Genomic DNA, 6,000 nt, shown 5'->3' with positions numbered 1-6,000 from the left:
GGTGTCTTTTCTGTTTGTTAGTTTTCCTTCTGACAATCAGGACCCTCAGCTGTAGGTCTGTTGGAGTTTGCTTGAGGTCCACTCCAGACCCTGTTTGCCTGGGTATCAGCGGCGGAGGCTGCAGAAGATAAAATATTGCTGAACAGTGAGTGTTGCTGTCTGATTCTTGCTCTGGAAGCTTCGTCTCAGGGGTGTATCCCGCCATCTGAGGTGTGAGGTGTCAGTCTGCACCTAGTGGGGGATGTCTCCCAGTTAGGCTACTCAGGGGTCAGAGACCCACTACAGCAGGCAGTCTGTCTGTTCTCAGATCTCAACCTCCGTGTTGGGAGATCCACTGCTCTCTCCAAAGCTGTCAGACGGGGGCATTAACCTCTGCCGAGGTTTCTGCTGCTTTTTGTTTAGCTATCTTATAGTTTTCTTTGTAGAGATATTTCACCTCCCTGGTTAAATTTATTTCTAGGTATTTTTTTTTTTTTTGTATTTATTGTACATGGAATTGCCTTCTTAATTTCTTTCTTGGCTAGATCATTATTGGTATACAGCAACACTACTGATTTATGTGTGTTGATTTTGTGAACTGTAACTTTACTGAATTTATTTATTAAATCTAAGACTTTTTTGGTGGAGTCTTTTAGCTTGCTCTACATATAAGATCGTATCATCAACAAAGAGAGGTAGTTTGACTTCTTCTTTTCCAATTTGAATGCATTTTATTTCTTTCTCTTGCCTGATTCCTTTGGGTATGACTTCTAGTACTATGTTGAATAGGAGTGGTAAGTGTGTGTGTCCTTCTCTTGATCCAGTTCTTAGAAGAAAGGCTTTCAACATTTTCTGAATTCAGTATAATGCTAGCTGTGGATTTGTTTTATATAGCCTTTATTACTCTGAGGTATATTCCTTCTATGTCTAGTTTGTTAAGAGTTTTTCTGAAGAATGGATATCAAATTTTATTAAATGCTTTTTCTGCATCTCTTGAGATGATCATATGGTTTTAGTCCTTCATACTGTTGATGTGATGTATCACATTTATTGATTTGTATATGTTGTACCATATTTGCATTCCAGGTATAAATCACATTTGATCATGGTGTATTAGTTTTTGATATAATGCTGATTTGATTTGCTAGTATTTTCTTCTATGGATTTTGCATCTATATTCATCAGGGATATTGACCTGTAGTTTCCTTTTTTCTTGTCCTTTTTTGGTTTTGATATGAAGGTGACACTGGCCTCATAGAATTAGTTAGGGAGGGCTGGGCATGGTGGCTCACGCCTGTAATCCCAGCACTTTGGGAGGCTGAGGTGGGTGGATCACAAGGCCAAGCATTCGAGACCAGCCTGGCCAACATGTGAAACCCTGTCTCTACTAAAAAATACAAAAATTAGCTGGGCCTGGTGGTGCACACCTGTAGTCCAAGCCACTCAGGAGGCTGAGGCAGGAGAATTGCTTGAACCCAGGATGTGGAGGTTGCAGTGAGCCGAAATCACGCCACTACACTCCAGCCTGGGTGACAGAGTGAGACTCTGTCTCAAAAAAAAAAAAAAAAAAAAAAAAAAAAAAAAAAAAAAAAAAGAATTAGGGAGAATTCCCTCCTTTTCAGTTTTTTTGGAATCATTTCAGGAGGATTGACATTAGTTCTACTTTGTACACTTGAGCAAATTTGAATGTGAATCCATCTGATCCTAGGCTTTATATTGTTGAGAGATTTTTATTACTGATTCAAACTTCTTACTCATTATTAGTCTGTTCAGGTTTTCTGTTTCTTTCTGATTCAGTCTTGGTAGATTGTAGCGTCCAAGAATGTATACGTTTCCTGTAGGTTTTCCAGTTTGTCAGCATATAGTCATAAAAGTCTCTGATAATTTTTTCGTATTTCTGTGGCATCAATGGTAATATCTCCTTTCTCATTTTTGATTTTGTTTATTTGAGTATTCTTTTCTTGGCTGGTCTAGATAGCAGTTTATCAATTTTGTTTATTTTTTTGAAGAACCAACTTTTTGTTTCATTGGTCCTTTGTAACTTTTTAGTCATAAATTGATTTAGTTCTGCTCTGATCTTTATTTTTTCTTCTCATAATTTGGGAGTGTGATTTGTTCTTGCTTTTCTAGTTCCTTTAAGTGCATTATTAGGTTGTTTATTTGAAATCATTCTATTTTTTGTGTTTTTTTATTGTCAATTACTTTAAAATTTTTAAAATTTTTACATTTTTAATTTTAATAGTTTGTGGGAAACAAGTGGTATTTGGTTACATGGATAAGTTCTTTAGTGCTGATTTCTCAACTTTTGGTACACCTATAATCTGAGCAGTGTACACTGTACCTAATTATAGTCTTTTATTCTTCAGCCCCTTTCAACCTTCCCCCTGAGTCCCCAAAGTCCATTGGATCATTCTTATGCCTTTGCATCCACATAGCTTAGCTCCCGCTTATAAGTGAGAACATACAATGTTTAGTTTTCCATTCCTGAGTTACTTCACTTAGAATAATGGTCTGCAACTCCTTCCAGGTTGCTGCAAATACTATTATTTTGTTTCTTTTTATGGTTGAGTAGTATTCTATGGTGTATATATATATATATGTGTGTGTGTGTATATATATATATGTATATATATCACTTTCTTTTTTTTTTTTTTTTTTTTTTGAGTCAGAGTCTCTCTCTGTCACCCAGGCTAGAGTGCAGTGGCATGATCTCGGCTCACTGCAACCTCTGCCTCTCAGGTTCGAGCAATTCTCCTGCCTCAGCCTCGCAAGTAGCTGGGATTACAGGTGAGTGCCACCACGCCCAGCTAATTTTTTTTTTTTGAGAGGGAGTCTCACTCTGTCACCCAGGCTGGAGTGCAGTGGCTCGATCTTGGCTCACTACAAGCTCCGCCTCCCGGGTTCATGCCATTCTCCTGACTCAGCCTCCCAGGTAGCTGGGATTACAGGTGCCCACCACCACACCCGGCTAATTTTTTGTATTTTTAGTAGAGATGGGGGTTTTTCACCGTGTTAGCCAGGATGGTCTCGATCTCCTGACCTCGTGATCCACCCACCTCGGCCTCCCAAAGTGCTGGGATTACAAGCATGAGCCACCGCCCCCAGCCTAATTTTTGTATTTTTAATAGAGTTGGGGTTTCATCATCTTGGTCAGGCTGGTCTCCAACTCCTGACCTCAGATGATCTGCCCGCCTCAGTTTCCCAAAGTGCTGCAATTATAGGCGTGAACCACTGCGCCCGGCCACTGCCACATTTTCTTTATCCACTCGTTGATTGATGGACATTTGGGCTGGTTCCATAATTTTACAATTGTGAATTGTGCTGCTATAAACATGTGTGTGAAAGTCTCTTTTTCATGTAATGACTTCTTTTCATCTAGGTGGAAACCCAAAAGTGGGACTGCTGCATCAAAATGGTAGATCTACTTTTAGTTCTTTCAGGAATCTCCATAATGTTTTCCATAGTGGTTGTACATTCCCGCCAGCAGTGTAGAAGTGTTCCCTTTTCACCGTATCCATGCCAATATCTATTTTTTTTAAATTATGGCCATTCTTACAGGGGTAAAGTGGTATTGCATTGTGGTTTTGATTTGCATTTCCCTGATAGTTAGTGATGTTGAGCATTTTTTCATGTTTGTTGACCATTCGTATATCTTCTTTTGAGAATTGTCTATTCATGTCCTTAGCCTACTTTTCGATGAGAGTATTTGTTTTTTTCTTGCTGATTTGTTTGAGTTCATTGCAGATTCTGGATATTAGTCCTTTGTTGGATGCACGGTTTGTGAAAATTTTTGTCCACTCTGTGGGATGTCTGTTTACTGATTATTTCTTTTGCTGTGCAGAAACCTTTTAGTTTAATTAAGTTCCATCTATTTTTCTTTTTTGTTGTTGTTGCATTTGCTTTTGGGTTCTTGGTCATGAAGTCTTTGCCTAAGCCAGTGTCTAGAAGAGTTTTTCTAATGTTATCTTCTAAAATTTTGATGGTTTCAGGTCTTAGATTGAAGTCTTTGATACATCTTCAGTTGATTTTTAATAAGGTAAGACATGAGGATTCATTCTTCTACATGTTGCTTGCCAATTATCCCAGAACCATTGTATGGTATTCTTTCCCCCACTTTATGTTTTTGTTTGCTTTGTTGAAGATCAGTTGGCTGTTAGCTTTATTTCTGGGTTCTCTATTCTGTTCCATTGGTCTATTTGCCTATTTTTATACCAGTAACATGCTGTTTTGGTGACTATAGCCTTAGAGTAGAGTTTGAAGTCAGGTAAAGAACAAAAAAGGTTGGGTGCAGTGGCTCACGTCTGTAATTCCAGCACTTTGGGAGGCCGAGGCAGGTGGATCACCTTAGGTTGGGAGTTCAAGACCAGCCTGACTAACAAGGAGAAACTCCATCTCTACTAAAAGTCAAAACAATTAGCCACGGGTAGTGATGCATGTCTGTAATCCCAGCTACTCGGGAGGCTGAGGCAGGAGAATCGCTTGAACCCGGGAGGTGGAGGTTGCGGTGAGCCGAGATTGCGCCATTGCACTCCAGCCCGGGGAACAACAGCGAAACTCCATCTCAAAAAAAAAAAAAAAAAAAAATTTTGTTCTTTTTGCTTAGTCTTGCTTTGGCTATATGGGCTCTTTTTTGGTTCTATATGAATTTTAGGATTGTTTTTTCTAGTTCTGTGAAGATGATGATGGTATTTTGATGGGAATTGCATTGAATTTGTAGATTGTTTTTGGCAGTATAGTCATTTTCACAATACTGATTCTACCCATTCATGAGCATGGGATGTGTTTCCATTTGTTTGTGTCATCTGTGATTTCTTTCAGCAGTGTTTTGTAGTTTTCCTTGTAGAGGTCTTTCATCTCCTAGATTAGGTATATTCCTAAGTATTTTATTATTTTTTTGCAGCTATTGTAAAAGTTATTGAGTTCTCGGTTTGATTCTCAGCTTGATTGCTGTTGGGGTATAACAGTGTTACTGATTTGTGTACATTGATTTTGTATCCTGAAACTTTACTGAATTCATGTATCAGATGTAGTAACTTTTTGGATGAGTCTTTAGGGTTTTCTAGGTATATGATCATATCATTAGCAACCTGCAACAATTTGATTTCTTCTTTACAGATTTGGATTCCCTTTATTCCTCTTGTCTGATTGCTCTGGCTAGGATTTCTAATACTGTGTTGAATAGAAGTGGTGAAAGTGGTCATCCTTTTCTTATTCCAGTTCTTAGGGGGAACGCTTTAAACTTTTCCCTATTCAGTATAATGTTGGCTATGGGTTTATCATAGATGGTTGTTTTTTTATTTGAGAGGGTTTATCATAGATGGTTGTTTTTCTGTTTGTTTGTTTTTTGTTTTTGAGATGGAGTCTCACTCTGCTGCCCAGACTGGAGCACAGGGGCATGATATGAGTTCACTGCAACCTCTGCCTCCTGGGTTCAAGCAATTCTCCTGCCTCAGCCTCCCAAGTAGCTGGGATTATAGGCATCTGCCACCACACCTGACAAATTTTTGTATTTTTAGTGGAGTGGGGGACTTCAATACTCACCGAGGTTGAAGCAGCAATGAGCCCTGGTCATCCCACTGCACTCCAGCCTGAACAGGAATGAGACCCTGTTCAAAAACTTTTTTTAAAGAAAGAAAAAGAAAAGAAAACTGAAACCTTAGTTCAACCTAATTGCCTGATACTGTATATAACTCATATAATCTTTCCCTAGTAGAATCCTAAATTACAAGACTAGAGATAGTATTAAAGAGTAATGTTTGATAACATTCTGTGTATCCTTAAGATAAATATTACAAATCCAAAGAAAAAAGAGAGGGTTTGGAAAAAATCAAGCAATTTTTTTTTTTTTTTGAGATAGAGTCTCACTCCATTACCCAGGCTAGAGTGTAGTGGCATGATCTCGGCTTACTGCAACCTCCACCTCCCGGGTTGAAGCAATTCTTATACCTAAGCCTCCCCAGTGGCTGGAATTACAGGCATGTGCCACCACACCCAGCTAATTTTTGTATTTTTAGTAGAAAC

The sequence above is a fragment of the Chlorocebus sabaeus genome, chromosome 13 (genome assembly GCF_047675955.1).
Source record: "Chlorocebus sabaeus isolate Y175 chromosome 13, mChlSab1.0.hap1, whole genome shotgun sequence".
In the NCBI taxonomy this organism is placed as follows: Eukaryota; Metazoa; Chordata; class Mammalia; order Primates; family Cercopithecidae; genus Chlorocebus; species Chlorocebus sabaeus.
This window is presented reverse-complemented; position numbering follows the sequence as displayed.